At 53.6% G+C, this 20,231-nt stretch overlaps 2 non-coding genes and 1 pseudogene across 2 annotated transcripts; all 3 read right to left on the minus strand.

The window, feature by feature from the left end:
• Positions 1–1,090: 1,090 nt before the first annotated feature.
• LOC133106310 (U2 spliceosomal RNA) lies at positions 1,091–1,265 on the minus strand (annotated as a pseudogene).
• A 6,104-nt stretch (positions 1,266–7,369) lies between these two features.
• Positions 7,370–7,481, minus strand: LOC133105700 (U5 spliceosomal RNA). Its single transcript, XR_009703894.1, has one exon. It is a non-coding gene; the product is annotated as a U5 spliceosomal RNA (small nuclear RNA).
• A 332-nt stretch (positions 7,482–7,813) lies between these two features.
• On the minus strand, positions 7,814–7,999 carry LOC133106435 (U2 spliceosomal RNA). Its single transcript, XR_009704488.1, has one exon. It is a non-coding gene; the product is annotated as a U2 spliceosomal RNA (small nuclear RNA).
• Positions 8,000–20,231: the final 12,232 nt, after the last annotated feature.

Consider the following 20,231-nt stretch of genomic DNA (forward strand, 5'->3'; position numbering starts at 1 on the left):
AAACCAGAGGCAGAGAGAGCAACCGGCGAAGGCCCAGCAAGGCTGGTACAGGCCCGGAGAGCAGCCCTTCCGGGCGTTCTCTCCGGGCAGCTCTTGTACTCGCCTCTGGCTTCCGGCAGAAAAGCGTTCTGCAGCAGTGGAGCTCGTCCTCCGGATGGCGGGAGTCTTCTGGCAGGGTGGCCTCCAGGCGAGTCTCTGCCTCCGCTGGCTGGCTCTCGAGGATCCTCGTCGCCGCCTCAGTCCAGGAAAGGATGGTGGAGTCCCGGGCTTCCTGGCTGGCTCTCTGGATCCTCGAGGCTCCTCCGGGTCCGGCTCCCTCTGGTGGCAGGCTCTGGCAACGGCAGCTCCCTCCGCAGTTCCTGGATCAGCTCCCTCGCTCCTTCTCTCCAGCCACCTGGTTGGTTCCTCCCAACAGGCCCTGGGGTACCTGGAGGTCAGAGAGGGCCGCGGTCAAGCCACTGGTACTCTCTCCTCGCTCCAGGTACAGCTGTTCCGGGGGTGGTCCGTGAACTGCGAGCCCGCACCAGCCGCGGTCAAGCCACGTACTGGGAACGGAACTCGCAGCCCGTCAGGTTAGGAGGAAAAACCAGGTGGAAAAAAGAGGGGGGCGAAGGAGCCAAGAAAGGGAGGAAAAAGGAGAGAAAGAAGGGACACAAGCTCTGAGAAGCCTCTCGAGAACAGCCGAAAACCCCTTGTCTACCACTAGCAAGCCAGTGGTAGGCAACAGGTTAATTCGTGCTGAAGAGAAACCCGAGCGAAATGTGACCTTTCAGCGCACCAGGCGCCTCCGGCCCCCTTCCCAGCCACTCCCACTGACCCGGGGTTGCCACTGCCGCCAGCCGGCCGGACAGACAATCCGAGAGGGAAGGTGGGAAAAGCGAGACAGCGCAATGACAACAAACAGTTACGTCCCGCACAGAAAACTACATCATTTTGCTAAAAAACAGAGGCAAGCACACTTACAACAAGGGCACATATTCACCCTATTTACAACACAATTTACATATATACAAAATAAACAAACAAACAAACAAACAAAAAGGGGGAAGAACAGGGCAACAAAACACAACCTTTTTTTGCACAAAACTTGGAGAGGCGCACCGTTCCCGAACGCACTGCAATAACGGGTCGATGCTTGAAGCGGACGGAGCAAGCTCCTTCTCCGACTCCCTGTGCCAAAAATCCGTTTAATATATAGTCCCCTGATAGGGGACGTATCAGATATTAAACTGATAAGAACAGATTTTTTTGTTTTTAAAAGGTTTATTATATCAACACATTTTTTTAAATACAATACATTTTTGTGCTCGGGCATGTCCTTACAGAAATAAATATCGCTTCATAAATAACAAAATTACATTACAGTAAAAACATATATTTAAATACAATAAAAGTAAGTAATTTCATTAAAATTCCCACGAGGACCCTTTGCCCTTCCTTTTTTCCGATAAAAGCACACACATTATTTAAAATAACCACCACAATCATTAAAACAGACGACCTTTGTACCGGGCAGCGGTGGGCGCTCTTAAACAACCTGCCTTCACACCGCCCCTGTTACCTCGTCATATCAGATCCAGGCCGGTCAGGCTGGCCCTCCCGGCCCCATTATCATCGTCCAGGCTGCATGCCCCCATGCCCCCTTGGCCCAGTCCACTCCTCTTCTCCGCCGGTCACGCCACATGTAGTCTCTGAGGGAGGCAAACGCCACCCTCCTCAGTGCCTCCGGTGACAAGGCCCTGTTCTCCTTCAGCCACACAGTGCGGGCAGTCCAGATGGCCTGTTTCCCACAGTTTATGGCCAGCCACAGGCATCTCCACCGGCGTGAGGTCCTTTCCCTGCCCACGCCGTACAGCACCATCTGGCACTGCAGGGTCAGTCCCGCTCCCAGCAGCAGCTGGATCAGGGGCCCGCACTGTGTCCAGAGGGTCCTTGCCACCGGGCAGTCCCACAGGCAGTGGCGGACCGACTCCTCCTCTTCACACCTGGGCCAAGGGCACTTTGCAGTCCTGGCCAGTCTCCGGGCATGCAGCACTCCTTGGACCGGGAGGACCCCATGCGCCGCCAGCCAGGCCAGGTCTCTATGGCGATGCAGCAGATCTGGGTGGGCCACAGCGTTCCAAACTTCTTCTGGCTGGCCTACTGCCAGCTCACGCACCTGGCTCACCGGATCCCTACCCTGCACAAAGGACAGGAGAGACTTGTGGTTAGTTAAAACCCCCGCTCCCACCCCTTCCAACCCCATCTTCTTTAAAAAGGCCTTCATCTTCACATACCCTCCCACCATTTTAAAAGCCAAAGGCACCGTTAAAGGCACCTTCACCACCCCAATGCTTTTAAAATAGGCCCCGCTAAAAAACTTGACAAAAAAGGACGCTTTACATGACAAGGACAGACACAAGGACACCTGCAGCGCCACAAAGTGGCACCACAACACAGTGTAAAAGTCCAGAACCCCCTTCCCACCCTTCTCTGGTTCCTTCTTCACCACCGTTCTGGGCAACCGCTCCCATTTTGTGCCCCATAAAAAATAAAACACAGCACGATCAAGACGAGACAACACGGCACGAGACGGCACAAACACAACACTCACAAACAGCCACAAGGGTAAAATCACTGATTTTAAAATGAGTATTTTGCCCTCCAGTGATAAATCCCTCAGTCTCCAGAACCCCAGCCGTTTTTCAGTTGTTCTTAAAATCCCCTCCCAGTTCCCATCCCCATGTCCGTCAGAATTAAAATGGACCCCGAGGATTCTCACTTGGTCAGGTCTTACAGTCATTGGCATTCCAGAGAGTTCAGTCTCTGTCCAACGTCCGTACAGTTTCAGGTCGCACTTGTCTTTGTTAAGTCTTGCCCCTGAGGCCCTCCCAAACCACACTGTCCTGTCAACAGTCCGGTCAATGGAAGGCTGGTCAGTGCAGAGTACGGTCACGTCATCCATGTATAAAATGCAGCGGGCCTCCTGCCCACCGCTCCCTGGAATGCCCAGCCCTGATATCCGGGTATCCCTTCTCAACACTTGTGCCAGTGGCTCTATACAGCACACAAACAGAAGTGGCGATAACGGACAGCCCTGGCGGACACCGCAGCGGACGTCTACTGCCTTGGAGAGGACCCCGTTCACCAGGATTCTGCTTCTAATCCCCGTATACAGAAGCCCCACCCGTGCTAAGAACCCAGCCGAAAAGCCCATTTTCCCCAGCACCTTGAACAGGTACTGGTGCGAGACTCGATCGAACGCCTTTTCAAAATCTAAATTTAGTACGGCGAGCCGAATGTTTCTGTCTCTCGCAAAACAGATGGCGTCTCTTACCAGTACGAGGCTGTCAGTGATCCTCCTTCCAGCCACAGCACAAGTTTGATCCGGGTGGATCACGTCAGGTAAAACCGTCCTCATCCTCAGGGTTAAAATCTTACTCCAGAGTTTAAAATCGAAATTTAAAAGGGTGATCGGACGCCAATTCTTAATATTGGACCTATCCCCTTTTTTAAAAATCAAAGTGACCACCCCCTCTCTAAAACTCTTGGGTAAAATTTTAAGGTTGTCAAATTCGTTAAAAATTTTTAAAAGGTCCGATTCCAATAAATACCAAAATTTTCCATAAAATTCCTGTGGCAGCCCATCTAGGCCAGGTGCTTTGCCTTTTTTTAAAGACTTAAAACTATAATTTAAATCTTCCCTCCCAATTCCTCCCTCCAACTTGCCTCTGTCCTGCACCACCCCCTCTATAAAATTTAGCACCTCCCCCACCCTTTCCTCCTCCACCTCCTTTTCCCCAAATAAATTACTGTAAAACTCCTCCACCACCCTTAGCATGCCCTCGGTGTCAGTATTTAAAACTCCATCTTCTCCCTTCAGACCTTTCATTAAAATATTTCTTGATAAAATCTTTTTAAAAAAGAATCGAGTACATTTTTCTCCTTCATCTATCTCTTTCTCTTTGCTTCTAAAAATGATGCTTTGGCATTTCTTCTCCATTAAAAACTCCATCTCTCTTTCCACTTCTTTGTATTCTTCTTTAAAATCAAACCCCATATTTATTAAGTTCCCGTACCTATTTAATCTTTTTTGTAGTCCCACCCACACCCTCCTCTCCTTTGCTTTTTTCTCCCTCCCCTGTTTAATAAAAAATCCCTTTATTTGTTTTTTTACCCACTCCCACCACTCAGCCCGGGTCTCATAAAAACATTGGAGGGTCCGCCATTCTTCATACACTTCATTAAAAGCCATCACTACTGCCGGGTCCTCCAACAACCGGCAGTTCAGTTTCCATATTCCCCTGCCGACTGCTACACCTGACTTCACAGCCAGGGAGCAGCACAGCAGGGAATGGTCTGAGTAGAATACCGGGCTCAGAGACGATGCCAGACCAGCAAAACCCCTGGCAAAGAGGAAGTCAATCCTCGATGCCCGGGATCCATCACTCGTGCGCCAGGTAAAACCCTCCTGCCCCGGGTTAAGAGCAGAATAAATATCTGTGAGTTTAAAATCATTAATTACATTTTTCAAATAAAAAGACGTTTTGTCCATTTTAAAATCGTCCCCTGCTCCCCTCCGCCCAGCCCTGTTTAAAACGCAATTAAAATCCCCAACCAATAGCAGAGGAGCTCTCCCTAAAAGATATGTGGGGAGCTCCTGAAGGAGCTCCCAGCGCTCCTGCTTCCCCTGCGGGCAATAAATATTCACAAGGTTAAAAGTAATTTCATTAAAAGAGAGAGATACTGTTAAAACTCTGCCTGTTCTCACCACTGTGCTCCCCTTCACCTCAATATTTCTATTCTTCACCAGCACTGCCACACCATCCGCCCGATTGGAGTGGGAGCCGCTCCAGAGAGACGGCCCCTGCTGCCATAGGACCTCCCACATCCTGTAGGAGGAGCGATATGGCAGCCCACACTCCTGTAGGCAAATCACATCTGCTTGCACACTTTCCAAAGCACACAACACAGATCTTGCCCTCTTTAATGTCCTCACGCTGCACACATTAATGGTCGCCACCGTGAGGGGCATGTGCTGGGAAGCCATTTTATTAAAATTTCTTTTTAAATTAAGAAGTGAGGGTTAAAACAGGCAGAAAGAATTAAAAACACCACGAAGTTAAAAGAAATGCCATACTCACCATCACTTTAAAACCCCACCGCCACCTGCTGGTGACCCAGCAGATGACGATGGTTCAGTCTCTGATATGTAGGGGGCCTGGTTTTGTCCTTGCTCCGGGTAGATTGGGGAGGAGCCCGATGACCCGCTGTCTGACAGCCCAGCCATCAGGCCCCACCTCTCCCTCACCCCCCTTTTCTTTCTTTCCACCCCTTCCGTTCCAGTCTCTGCACCTCTTTTGCGGACAATTCCTTCCACCAACATTTCCTCATCACTCTCCCCCTCTGTTACAGTCTCCATGAAGACTGCGTCAGAGTCGGAGTCAGAGTACAGAGACTCGACGGGTTCACAGGCCCTTTCTTTCTCCCTGTTCTCCCCCTCCTTCACTTCCACCTCCTCACCTGCACCTTCTTTCCCGGCCACGCCCACACTCATTCCCTCATTAACCTTCACATTCACACCACCTGCCTCTCCCTCGTTCTCTCTCACATTCTCACCAGCACCCTTTCCACCAGCCGCGCCCACACTCGTTCCCTCATTTACTCCCTCATTCTCACCTGCACTCTTCCCACCAGCCACGCCCACACTCATTCCCTCGTTTGTGCACCCATTCACTCCACCTGCCTCTCCCTCATTCTCTCCCACATTCTCACTCACTCCACTCGTTCCAGCCACACCCTGACCACCATTCTCACCTTCTGCCCCTTCTTGGGCTTCCTCACCCTTTCCCTCTTCCTTCTCCTCCTGCTCCTTCCTCATGGCCTCCCCCTCCTCCCGCTGCCTCTCCCGGGCGTCAGCCCTCGCCTGCTTGGCCCTGTTAGCGTAGGAATCAGGGCAATCTCTGAACAGGTGGTTTGACGACCTGCAGAGATTGCACCTGATTCCATTTTTGCAATCAGCGGCGAGATGCCCCACCTCCCTGCACCGATTGCAAAAAATGACCTGGCAGGCCTCTGCCAGGTGACCGTAGGCCCCACATTTCCTACACAGTTTCGGCTGGCCTTGATAAAAGACCAGCCCTCTATTTTCCCCCAGCACAATGAGGGAGGGCAGGTGTCTCAAACCCCCATAACCGGTTCTGTCCTCCACCAATTTCGCGGGAACCTTCCAGCTCCCCGTCCAGATACCGTCTACATCAATGATTTTCTGGGCTGGCCCCCTAACGAGACAGTAGTTGGCCAGCCACGCAACCAGGTCTTCTGGCTCCACTGTCTCATTGTACAACTTAAAAATAATGTGCTTCACGGAGTCATCTGTGAGCCTCTCAATGTCGAACATTGAGAAGCTCTCTTTAATGTTTTCTATTGAGTTCCAGAAGGAACCCAACAGCTGAGGGGTGCGGAAGCTTACATCAAAGCCCCGACCCCTCGGGAGCACAACCAAACAGTTTATGTCTCCCGGCACAAACTTTAAGGCTCCCATGAGAAGCTTCCTGGAGAAGTCCAAACGGGACATCTCCAGGAGCTTCCCTTCCTTCTCCCTCAATGAGAAACGGACACAGCAGTGCCTCCGGGCGCCGACCCTAGCAGCCGCCATCCCGGATACGCCACCACACAAACACTAAACCACACTACAACCAATTAAACACAGACCTCCAACAACCACTGAACCAAAGAAAAGCAAGCCCAAAAAGGGCCTTACCCTCCCGGAGGACCCCCTCACTCCTCCTCTCCGGTTGGGCTCTTAACACAATCTACACACAAAAAAAGACACAAGCAACACAAGCAACAAAAAGGTAACTATTATTTACTTACTTTTTTTTTGAGCGTGACAAGACTCTTCTCCCACCAACCAACGATTCGACCGCCTATCTTAGCCAAAAGGCCGAGAAGCGATAACCACAAACTGGCCCCTGCCGACGGCGCCCTCCCGGTGGCCCCGGACCGCGCTCGGGGGAAGACGCCACCTGGCCCAGGAGCCGGCCCCCCTCCCCGCCTTCCCAAGAACCCTGCGCACGCACTGACTGGCCGGTCGGCGAGCTACCGTAACGACCGGACTCAGCTGGCTCCTCCCACCAAGATCCACTGTCCTCCACTGGCAGGCACAGCCGCCAAAAACACTCGACACATACCGAGTACACTGTTACTTACTGAATAGCTGCTCTCTAGGCAGCGACCAAAGCTATTTAGCGAGCGGGGCATCGATCGCACGCGGCAAGCAGGCGATAAGCCAGAAACGAGCAAGTCGGCTCGGCTCATCGGCGACTCGCAAGCAACCCGCATACCTGTCGCACATTGCCGTCTGTCCTTAAACCGTTCGAAGTTGCCCCGTCCCGTGGACGGAGCATCCAAAAATAGCACAAACTCAGGTGCGTTCCTCTCCACGGAAATCTTTAGTAAAAGGCGAAAGATTTGTGCGTGCTGAAGAGAAACCCGAGCGAAATGTGACCTTTCAGCGCACCAGGCGCCTCCGGCCCCCTTCCCAGCCACTCCCACTGACCCGGGGTTGCCACTGCCGCCAGCCGGCCGGACAGACAATCCGAGAGGGAAGGTGGGAAAAGCGAGACAGCGCAATGACAACAAACAGTTACGTCCCGCACAGAAAACTACATCATTTTGCTAAAAAACAGAGGCAAGCACACTTACAACAAGGGCACATATTCACCCTATTTACAACACAATTTACATATATACAAAATAAACAAACAAACAAACAAACAAAAAGGGGGAAGAACAGGGCAACAAAACACAACCTTTTTTTGCACAAAACTTGGAGAGGCGCACCGTTCCCGAACGCACTGCAATAACGGGTCGATGCTTGAAGCGGACGGAGCAAGCTCCTTCTCCGACTCCCTGTGCCAAAAATCCGTTTAATATATAGTCCCCTGATAGGGGACGTATCAGATATTAAACTGATAAGAACAGATTTTTTTTTTTTTTTTTTGTTTTTAAAGGTTTTTATTATATCTGCCCTCAGTTTACATTACATCATGTTCCTTGGGCTTACATTATTTTTACATTTTATTCAAACCATTTTAAAACCTTAAACACAAAGACTAAACAACACCAACAAAACTCAAGACTTAGAAAAAAAAAACATTTCCCACCCCCACCCCAAAAGGTAAAAGTAAAAGACAAACCGGTTTCATTTTCCCCTCTCCCACTGGGGCAAACCAGGTTCACCAGACACCTTTCCAAAAATAAAACCATTAAATACTCCAGTCTTAAAAGAACATAAATACATAAATAAATAAACTTTAAGACTGTTAAAACCCAACACACAAAAGACCTATTAAAATCCCACTTTAAAACCCTAGCCTTTCCACTCTTTTGTAATGGGCAGCCCTGTGTCCTTAAAAAACACACTCCTCTCCCTTCTATTCCACAAACACAAAGACCGCCCATTGCTGTTCCTCAGTCCGCACCCACGAGAGTCCATGCTGCGGGGCCCCACATCGTCCGGGCCTCGTCCGCGCCTTTCCTCCTCCGGTCTCTCCTCATGTAGTCTCTGACCAGGGATTTTGCCAGCCGCCACACTGCCTCCGGTACCAGTGCCCTCCTCTCCTCCACCCAGAGAGTCCTGGCTGTCCAGAGGGCCTCCTTGCAGCAGTTCGCTGTGAGCCACATGGCCCTCCAGCTCCTGGTCCCCAGCGCCTGTTTCCCCGCCCCGTAAAGGGCGTGCTGCAGGGTCATTGTCCCGCCTCTGAAGAAGAGGGTCAGCAGGGGGTCGGCCAGCCTCCAGAGCTCCCTGGCGGCCTCACAGTCCCACATTGCGTGGCGGACTGACTCCTCGTCCTGGCATCCATCCCGGGGGCACACCGCAACAGTAGCCAGGCGTCTCGCGTGCATCACTGCCCGCACTGGCAACACCTCGTGGGCGCCGAACCACGCCAGGTCCCTGTGTTTGTGGAGCAGATCCGGATGGGTGACCGCGCTCCAAACGGTTGTTGCTTGGCCTACCGCCAGCCCGCGCACTGGACACACCTGGTCCCTGCCCTGTACAAAAGAGAGGATAGCACGGTGAGAGGCCAAGGTACCCTCCCCCTCCCCCTCCAACCCACACTTCCCCAGAAAGACCTGAAGCGGCCGATATGGCTTGGGCATTTCAAACGCCATGGGCACCGTGAGGGGCACCTTAATAAGTCCCAGCCGCTTCAGGTACCTCCCTATAAAAAACCGTACTAAAAAGGATCCCATTGTGTTCATTTTTAAAACCATCGATATATGTAGCGCCACAAACTGGCTCAACAAAACACGGTAAAAATCTGGGACCCCCCTCCCGCCCCTCCCCGGCTCCCGCCTAACCCATTCCCTCCGGAGCCGTTCCCACCCCCCTCCCCATAAAAACCGAAACACACACCGATTTAGACGAGACAGGACAGAACGCGACGGAACAAAAATGACACCCACAAAAGACAATAACGGGACCAACACAGACTTTAAAATCAGGATCTTCCCCTGGAAGGTGAGCCTCCGAAGCTGCCAAAACTGGAGCCTGCGCTCAGCCTTCTTCAGCACCACCTCCCAGTTCCCCCCTCCCTTCCCTTCCGAGTTAAAAACAAGGCCCAGCACCCGCACATCCCCCTGAGTCTCCACCAGGGGGAGTGCTTGGCGCTCTCCTTCCTCCCACACTCCAAAGGTCTTGAGGACAGACTTGTCCTCATTCAGCCTCGACCCTGAGGCCTCCCCATACCACACTGCCTTCTCTAAGACCTTTTTTACAGAACGAGCGTCCCTACATAAAATTGTGACGTCGTCCATATAAAAAATACACCTGGCCTCCCTCCCCCCACTACCCGGGATCTTTAAACCCGCTATCCAGGCTTCCCTTCTCAAGACCTCTGCAAATGGCTCTATACAGCACACAAACAGAAGAGGGGATAAGGGACACCCCTGGCGGACGCCGCAGTTGATTTTCACTGCCCTGGTTAGGACCCCATTTACCAAGAATCTACTCCTCGACCCCGCGTAAAGGAGTCCCACCCAAGCTAGAAACCTGGCCGGAAAGCCCATCTTTTGCAGTACACTGAACATGTACTGGTGCGAGACCCGATCGTAAGCCTTTTCGAAATCTAAATTTAGAAGAGCTAATTTCAGATTTCTGTCTCTCGCCAGACAGATGGCATCTCTCACCAACACCAGGCTGTCCGTGATCCTCCTTCCGGCCACTGCACAGGTTTGATCCGGGTGTATCAAACCCCCTAAAACCGATTTCATTTTGATTGTTAAAATCTTGCTAAAAAGTTTCAAATCAAAATTTAAAAGTGTGATCGGACGCCAGTTTTTTAGGTCCGTCACCTCTCCTTTTTTAAATAACAGGGTCACAACTCCCTCCTTAAAACTGTTCGGGAGCTGCTCCCTAAAATCAAAATCCTTAAAAACTTTTTCCAGATCCAGACCCACCAGATCCCAAAATGTCTCATAAAATTCCAGGGGCAAGCCATCTGCCCCTGGAGCCTTCCCTTTTTTAAAAGACCTCAGGGCGGTGGACAGGTCGGCTAAAACTATGGGGGCTTCAAGACCCACCCCCTCTCCAACCGTTTTGTCTATAACCCCCAAAAACTCCTCCAACCTCTCCTCCACCACCTCCTTGGTGGAGAAGAGGTTGGAGTAGAAACCTTCCACCTCCTCCCTCAAGCCCTCACCCGTTTCAACCAAGGAGCCATCCTCCTTCCTCAACCCCTTCATGAGGGCTCCCTGCGCCATCACCCTTTTAAAAAAGTACCTGGTGCAGGCTTCTCCCTCATCTATATCCCTCTCCCTGCTCCTAAAAATCACACCCTTCCCCTGGGCTTCCGCCATGGCAGCCATGAGGCGCCTCGTCTCCTCTACCTCCGCTCGGAAGTCAAAACCCCCGAGCAGGAGGTTAGAGTAGCGATTGAGGCGCCTCTGGAGCCCGGCCCACACGCGCCTCTCTCTCTCCCGCTTCTCCACGCCAGCGTGGATAAAGAAGCTCTTTATTTTTGGCTTCGTGTCCTCCCACCACTCCGCCCTGCTCCCAAAAAGGTCCTGGAGTGACTGCCAGGCCATGTACTTCTCCCTGAACTGCTCCTGCACTCCCCGCTCCTTTAGCAGGAGACAGTTCAGCCTCCACACCCCCCGCCCTACTTCCAGGCCGCCTTCCAGCACCAGGGAGCAGGTCAGGAGGACGTGGTCTGAGAAAAACACAGGGGTTGCCCGTGCTGTAGCCGCTGCCACCTCCCTTCCAAAAATAAAATCAATCCTGGAGGCTCTGGCCCCATCCGGACTACTCCAGGTGAAGCCCGGAGCTGGATTTGCTACCTTTACAAGGTCTTTGAGTTTAAAATCCTTTAAAACCGTGTTTAAAAACAAAGAGGTCTTATCTAACTTAAAATCCCCAAAACCCCTCCTCCCTTCCCTTTCTAAAACGCAATTAAAATCCCCCACTAACAAAAGTGGAACCCTCCCCAGCAGGTGTGGGGATAACCCGTGAAATAAATCAAATCTGTCCTGCTTTAACGCTGGGGCATAAACATTTATTACCCGAAATGCCACACCCCCGAAACTCAAAGAAACCCCTAAAACCCTACCTGGTCTAATCACCGTGTGACCCACCACCTCCACCCTTGTGTTGCGCACCAGGACTGCCACCCCATCCGCCTTGTTCCCATCCGACCCACTCCACACAGACGGGCCGTGGGTCCACCTCCTCTCCCACTGTTTGTAGGAGGAGCTGAGGGGCAGGCAGCATTCCTGTAGGCAGAGGATGTCTGCCCCCACAGTTTCCAGGAATGCGAAAACCGCCTGCGCCCTCCCTGGAGTACAGATGCTTCTCACGTTCAAAGTGGCTATTGAGATGGTGGCCATTTTTTTTTTTTTAAGGGGATAAAAAATCACTAAAAACCTCCTTCCTTAAAAACACGGTACCAAAAATAAAAAATTCTAACCACTAGGGCTTATTGCCCCCTGCTGGCTCTGCCTCTACCCCCCCCGGGGCTCCCCCGGTGGTGGGCGGGTCCACCCCCAGGTACGGCCACTCATTGGGAGACAGCTGCGGGAAGACCGGGGACGAAGCAGTGGGCTCACTGTCCGACTCCCCAGCCAGCAAGCCCCACCTCTCCCTGAAACTTACCCGTCCCTTCTTTACCCCGCCCTCCTTCTCAGGCCCCACCACCTCGTCAGCCAGCCTCTTCATCACGCCGGCCTGAGCCGCTTCCATCTCCTCCTCGGACTCCACAGTCACCATGGACCCGGACCCGGACCCGGACTCGGACTCCGACTCCCCCCGTATCCCGTACAGGTTCTCCAGGGTCTCCTCTGGAAACAACACCAGGCTTCCCTGGTCGCTCCCTTCCCTTACCTGCCTCTTCTTGCCCTTTTTTCCTACCCTCCGCTCCACCGTGGCCCTGCTGGACTCCCCGGCCCCTACCTCACCCTCTTCTACCCCTTCCTCTCTCTCCTTGTCTTCCACTCCCTTGCCCTGGGCCACTTCACCCCCTTCTTCATCTACCTCTTCCTGGGCTCCCTTCTTCTCCATTCCCTGGGCTTCCTCTCCCTCCCTTTCCCTCCCCTTCTCTCCTGCCCCCTCCTGGGCCTTGCTGTTCTTCTCCTCCGCTTCCTGCCCTTCTCCCTGAGCCTCTCTCTCAGTCCTCCCTTTCTCTTCTCCCTGCTCCTCAACCCTCCCCTTCTCTCCTACCTGCTCCTCCCCCTCCTCAGTCCTCCCCTTCTCTCCTCCCTGTTCCTCCTGTGTCTCTCGCTCACTTTGTTCTCTGCCGGCTGCCCGGAGTGCCTTTGTTCTATTCGCAAAGGAGTCCGGGCAGTCCCGAAACAGGTGGGAATTCTCCCCACAAAGATTGCACTTCCTCCCTGTTGTGCATTCAGTGGCCTGGTGCCCCACCTCCCTGCACTTACCACACACCACCACTCTGCAGGCTTCAATCAGGTGGCCATATTGGCCACACCTGCGGCACAGCTTGGGCTGACCCTGATAGTAGATCAGCCCCCGGTTCTCACCCAGCACAATTAGTGTCGGCAGGTGGCGCATCCCACTGAACCCTGATGGGTCCTCGTTTAGCTTAATTGGCACGCGCCAAACGCAGGTCCAAATGCCGTCCACATCCATTACTTTTTGTGGAGAACCTCTCACCTGGCAATACCGAGAAAGCCAGGTGACAATGTCCGGTTCCTCCACAGTCTCATTGAACATACGGACAATAGCCACTTTCAGGCTATCGTCCGTAAGCCTCTCTACCTGGAACATGCCCAGTTTCTCCTTTACTGTCTCGAACTTTGTCCAGAACGAGGCCAGTTGCTGTGACGTTTTGAAGGATACGTCGAATCCTTTTCCTTGGGGGAGGACTACGAGGCAATTAATCTCAGCTGGGGTGAACCCCAGCACTCCCCTGATATATTTCCTGGAGAAATCCAGACGAGAAAGCTGCAGAAGCTTTCCGTCTTTCTCTCTCAACAGGAATCTTACACAGCAGTGTCTGCGACTTCCCAGTCTCGCCGCAGACATTTTACAAACTTTACAAAGAACAAACGACAAAAAGACAAAAAACTCAAAAAGACCAGCACACAGAATTAACTTTCTCAACAAACAACTCTTAAAGACCAAAAAAATGTTTTTACCTAGGGCAAAGCCCAGTTTCTCCCAGCCCCGAAGGGCTCCACCCCTTAACACACCCCAATCAACAGTACTTACCTCCTTTTCTTCAACTCGGAAAAAACCAAAAAAAATTCCAAAAAAAACTGTTTTACAGATTTCACGATAGCTTACTTGCCCAGAGATCAAACCGCCTATCTTAGCCAAAAGGCCGAGAAGCGATAACCACAAACTGGCCCCTGCCGACGGCGCCCTCCCGGTGGCCCCGGACCGCGCTCGGGGGAAGACGCCACCTGGCCCAGGAGCCGGCCCCCCTCCCCGCCTTCCCAAGAACCCTGCGCACGCACTGACTGGCCGGTCGGCGAGCTACCGTAACGACCGGACTCAGCTGGCTCCTCCCACCAAGATCCACTGTCCTCCACTGGCAGGCACAGCCGCCAAAAACACTCGACACATACCGAGTACACTGTTACTTACTGAATAGCTGCTCTCTAGGCAGCGACCAAAGCTATTTAGCGAGCGGGGCATCGATCGCACGCGGCAAGCAGGCGATAAGCCAGAAACGAGCAAGTCGGCTCGGCTCATCGGCGACTCGCAAGCAACCCGCATACCTGTCGCACATTGCCGTCTGTCCTTAAACCGTTCGAAGTTGCCCCGTCCCGTGGACGGAGCATCCAAAAATAGCACAAACTCAGGTGCGTTCCTCTCCACGGAAATCTTTAGTAAAATGTGGTTTTATTGGTTTTTTTTACATTTCTTTACATTTTAAAATTCTTTTTCTTTTTTTAAAACACACTAATTAACACAAAATAATCATTTAATCAAAAACTTCAACTAATGAAACAAAGACATCAAAGGAATAAAAACAAACTTAAAGAGAGAGTGATTACAAAATGTTACAAAGAGACCTTAAAAAACTTAACAAAATCAATTTCAACAATAAAGAAACTAAGGTGAATTAAAAGACGAGAAAATAGTAAAGAAAGAGTCCATTCCGCTCAGGTTTGGTTGTCCCGAGAGGCTTCTGTGTCCCTTCTGTGTCCCTTGGGGGGGTGGACTATATGATGAATTCTTTCCAATGGTCCACCCCCCACTTCTCTCTCGCCAGGTTCTTGTTCGTGTGCATGTCCACCAGAATGCCGTCCTGGAGGAGGTTTTGAATCCTCCTCCGGAGAGTGACCAGGTCTACAGCTGTTTTCTGGTAGACCTTGATGTTCCTCGTCTCCCACAGGACCTGCTTCACGGTGTTGATGATCCTCCACTGACGCTGGAGCACGGTGGACTTGCATCCCCCCGGCGGACCGTAGAGGACGCCCTCAGCCATCAGGGAGGATCTTGGCAGGAACCTGCTTAGGGAGACAGAGGAACAAACAAGGCCCCAGACCCGCCTGGCCACGGAGCACTCCCAGAACAGGTGGTGGATATGTTCTGAGTCAGTGCATCCGTGGGGGCAGCGCTCGGTGAGGGCTAAGTGCCGGCGGTACATAAACGTTCGTGTGGGGAGACACCTATGGGCTGTCATCCAGGCAATGTCTTTTTGTTTGTTTGTAAGACATTTGTGTGTTACATTTGCCCAGATGACTTGCGGGTCCAGGTCTGGCCCCCCCCTCGGGAGCGTTACAATTTCTCCAGATCTTAAATGAGCCATAATCATTTTATAGCTCCACGAGGTTAGGCCAGCCCTGGGCAGACCCGTCCTGTAGGCAAAGTCCTTCAGGGCTCGATAGACATAGGGGGGGTCCCAGCTATAGGGTATGGTGAGGTCCAGCACACCCAAGCCCATTGCTCTGAGGAAGGGGGTGGCATAGTACCTGGCAAAGGTACCAGAGGCCTTACCCACCTTCCCTGCATTCTGGACAAGGGTGGCCAGACCCTGCACCATGATGATGTTCACAATGTCTGGGACCCCCCGCCCCCCATTCCGCTCCTCTTTGAGGAGGGTGACGCGTTTAAGTTTTTCCATGGTGCTCCCCCAGACAAAGCGGAAAGCCATCCGGGTAATTAGCTTCCCGGTGGCTTTGTCTGGGGGAAACACCCTCCCCACATAGAGCAGAATGGGTAGGACAATTGCCTTCAGGACGAGGATCTTACCCGCCATGGTCAAGGGCCGTGCACTCCAGCTCCTGATTTTATTTTGGACGTGGCGGAGGGCTTCCTCCCAGCTGGTTCTCCCTCCTCCGTCAGCCTGGAAGGTCACCCCCAGGAGCTTGATGGTATTCCTACGCACAGGGAAGGAAACGGTCAGCTCCTCACTCCAATGTGGAGACAGAAACAGTTCACTCTTGTCCCTGTTGACCAGGGCGCCAGTGGCCACACAGAAGTCGTCCAACACCTTGGTGGCACAAGCGATAGAACGACTATCTGTGGCGACGATGGCAATGTCGTCCATGTACGCCATCACCTTTAGCCGTTCCCCCCCCGCTCCAGGGAGTGGATAGCCCACCACCCCTGGATTGGCCCTAATGGCCTGGAGGAACGGTTCCAGGTAGATGACGTACAGGAGAGATGCTAGAGGGCACCCCTGCCTGACGCCAGACCTGACATCGAACGGGGCAGAGGGCTGTCGATTGACAACCACTCTGCCCGTTATGTCTGTCAGACAGATCTTTGTCCAGCGCAGGAGGGGGCCAGGAATGTTCATTTTCTCCAGCACTCTCTCCAAGCACACGTGACTCACCCGGTCAAATGCCTTCTCTTGATCGAGACTGAGAAGGCACAAGGGGGACCTCCGCTCCCCGGAGTGGATGATTAGATCCCTCGCGAGGAGCAGGTTGTCATTTATGGACCTCCCCTGCACGCTGCAGGTCTGGTCCGGTCCGATCACCGATGTTATCAGGCCTTGGAACCTCCCCATCAGCGCCTTCGCCATGATCTTATAATCGACTGAGAGGAGGTTGATCGGCCGCCAGTTGCGGAGGTCCTTCAGGTCCCCCTTCTTTGGGACAAGAGCTACTGAGCTCTGTCTCAGTGAGGCGCCTAACCGCCCCTCCCTGTACGCAGCCCTGAACACTTCCGCCACGTCCCCCTTCAGGAGATCCCAGTGAGCCTGGTAAAACTCAGCTGGGATTCCGTCAGGGCCCGGAGCTTTGTGTGTATTCAGGGAGTGCACGGCCCTGGTGAGCTCCTCAGTGCTCAACTCCGCCTCCATCTGCTCATCTCCCAGGCGTCTGTCCAGGCAGCCCAGGAAGGTGTCCATGAGAGCCCCGTCTGAGGGCCTCTCGCTGTAAAGGCCCTCGTAGAACTCCCTGGCCACCTCCCGGGCCTCCGCCTCTTCAGACACCACCACACCTCTGCTGTTATAGAGAGACAAGATGTTATTCGTCTTGGTTCGTGCCCTGCGGAAGAAGAACCGCGTGCACTTCTCATCCTCCTGGAGGCCCTGGAGTTTGGAGCGGAAGGTCTGTTTCTTCCGCTCTTCCCGGTAGAGGGTGGTGAGGCTCTGCCGAGCTTGTGCAATTTCGCTGCTGACATCCAGGCCTCGGGACTGGAGGAGGCTTAGTCTTTGGAGGGCAGCATTGTGGCGTTCAAAAACTGCCCTCCCTTCCTTCGCCTTCCTCCGTCCGACTGCCCGGAAGTAGCCCCGCACTCGCTCCTTCACCATCTCCCACCACTCCACCGGGGAGTCAAAGAGATGTTTCAGACTCACCCACTCCAGGTATCTTCTCGAGAAGGAGAGACGCACCTGGGGGTCTTGGAGATGGCTGATATTCATCCGCCAGAGCCCCTTACCCACGGTTATAGGTTTCTCCCAGACCAGGGACACGGTTACCATGTGGTGGTCCGAGAAGTGCACCGCCTTGGTGGAATAGCTGTGCACCCTCAGGCCTGGGGAGAGCAGAAACATGTCAATTCTGGATGAGGAGGAGCCAGAGGAACTCACAAAAGTGTGTTGGGGAGGAGAGGCGCCCCCGGCGTCGCAGAGGGAGAAATCCTCGATGAGGGACCGCAGCAGGGTGCCGGAGCGATCCGGCCTTGGTTTGCTGCGGTCCTCATCTCTTAAAACACAGTTGAAGTCTCCCCCTACGACGACGGGCATCGTGCAGTGTAACAGTGGTGGTAGTTTAGTGAATAGGGAGACTCTCTCGGCCACGCTGGTGGGACCGTACACGTTGATGACCCTGAGTGGGGAACCCCCGACCTCGAGATCGGTGACGAGGATTCGCCCACTCTCCACAATGCTGTGTGCTGTTATTTTTGCATAGGGATTTTTCATCAACGTGCCGACCCCATCAGCTCTGGCGATGTTTGAGCCAGACCAGAGAGAGTCTCCCATTCTCCATTCCTCCCCCAGAACGCCATCCCACTCCCGAAACGGAATCCCACATTCCTGGAGCAGGACGACGTCTGAGGGGATCTGTGACAGAATGGAGAAAACGGTGGTGCGTTTATCGGGGTGTCTGATACTGCGGGTGTTAAGTGTGGTAAGTGTAAAGTTGTATGCCATGATATTTTATTGTTTTTGGGTGTCTGGTGATCCAGTATGGCTGTTAGCCATATTCTGACAAATTTGATTTATTGTGTTGAAAATTGTATCCGGGTTATTGTGGCGCCTACTCACCCCCTGACCATGTTCTCCCATGGGTCTCCCCTCCTGACTGCCTGGGAGGTTCCGTCCTGGAGAGGTGGGAGTGGTTGTTTTTACCCCAGGCCTCCCCCCCGGGCCTAGGAGGGCCTGGGAGGAGGGGGATGTTGTCGCCTCCCTTTGAGAGTCCGGACCGGGGGCTGGCTGGTCCCTAATAGAGTGGGGGTGAAGTGTGCCGATGTTTTGTAGGTTTTCCTTGTAATGTACTGATTTTGGTGGATGGGTGGGAGGTTTGGGAAGAGTATTAGGCCTGGCGAAAGATTTGGGACTGTGTACCGGTTTTTTATTAGATTGTACTGTTTGTCTTTTGGCGTTGATCGGTTGGCGTGTTATTGCTGGGTTTGGAGGCTGGCTGGGTGTATTTTGCGGTTTGGCTGTTGTGGGTGATCGAATTCTTTTCCCTTTTCGTTTAGGTTTTTGCCACGGAGTGATGGAATTTGTGTCCGATTCTGCAGATGAGGAGTCTGACCCCTCCACCACAATGGGGGTGTCAGAGTCAGGCTCCTCTTTAACTGTGGTGACAGTGGGTTGGGTAACAGGGGGTGCTGTTGAGGTGGGGGTTGCCGGTGTTGTGCTGCAGGGAAGGATTGGTAGTGTTTGTGTTGTGGGGGTTAGGCTGTCAGGCTGGGGCAAAGGGGGGGTGGGTGCTCTAGTGCGTGGTGTGGGGGTAGGGTGGGGTGGGGGAGGGGGGGCAGTCATTGACGGTGGTGGGGGCGCGGTGCTCCGGGCCCTGTTCGCGTACGAGAGGGGGCAATCCCGGAAGAGATGCCCCCTCACCCCGCAAAGATTACAGGGCCTCGGGTCACGGCACGCCCTGGTCTCGTGCTCGCCGCCACACGACTTGCACTTGACCACTGTGCAGGCTGCGGCCAAGTGACCTAACTCGCCGCAGTTCCTGCACAGCTTGGGCATGCCGTAATAAAACACCACGCCCCGGTGTCTCCCCAGCGTGATGGTGCTGGGGATGTGACATACCCCCCCCACTGCAGAGGGGTCAGGCTTGAGCTGGACCAGCCATTTCCTGGCCCCGGTCCAGACTCCATCCTCATCCAGGACCCTCCTGGCTTCAGATTTAACTTGGCCATACCTGCCCAACCACGTACTCACATCGTGGTCCTGTACAGTTTCATTAAAAAACTGCACAGTGACCACTTTGCTTTCCGTGTCGGACAGGGGCTCAACTTGAAAGTTGTTAAGGGGAGACCTGTCCTTCCCCTCTCTATAGAGGTTCCAGAACCTCTCCAGGACATTAGCGTTTTTAAAGCTAATTTCAAAAATATCAGCATTACCTGGAACCTTCACCAGGCAGTTCAGGTCGCCTGGCACGAAGCCCATGGCTCGCTGAAGCACTGCCCGGCTAAACTCCAGGCGGGTCATACCTGTCACTCTCCTCTGGCTGTTGGCTGTTGGGGCAGCAGCATTGGTTCCCCCCCTAGTGGACGCTGGCTCGGTGGCGCCCTCCACAGCTGCGCCATTCACCCCTTGCTCCACCAGGGGGCCTACCCTGTCGCTGCTGCCCCCCTCTCCGCTGTTCAGGAGGGTTAGCCGGACGGCATTGTGGCGCCGCACACCTGGCTGAGCCGCCGTCGCCATTCCTGCTGGGGGCCGGAGTCCAGCTGTGGGCAGAGAAACGAGAATCGCCTGAGGTTGATGGCCTGTCCCAGGGGGACCGAACATGCAAGGGGGGCCGATGGTTCAGCTCCCCTGCCGCTAGTGAAACTCCCTTCCGGTGGGGGGGCGCCAAGCGTTGGTCCGGTACACAGCAAGCAGGTCCGGATCCAAAGGGCGCCGCCGTCTTCTGGGGGGAGGTCCACGGATCCCCCTTTCTGCCTGCTCCGCACGCCTCATCCTCCGGAGGGGTTCCGCTGGATCTGCTGCAGGGCCTGAAAAACCAGAGGCAGAGAGAGCAACCGGCGAAGGCCCAGCAAGGCTGGTACAGGCCCGGAGAGCAGCCCTTCCGGGCGTTCTCTCCGGGCAGCTCTTGTACTCGCCTCTGGCTTCCGGCAGAAAAGCGTTCTGCAGCAGTGGAGCTCGTCCTCCGGA

The sequence above is a fragment of the Conger conger genome, chromosome 12 (genome assembly GCF_963514075.1).
Source record: "Conger conger chromosome 12, fConCon1.1, whole genome shotgun sequence".
NCBI classification, from domain to species: Eukaryota; Metazoa; Chordata; class Actinopteri; order Anguilliformes; family Congridae; genus Conger; species Conger conger.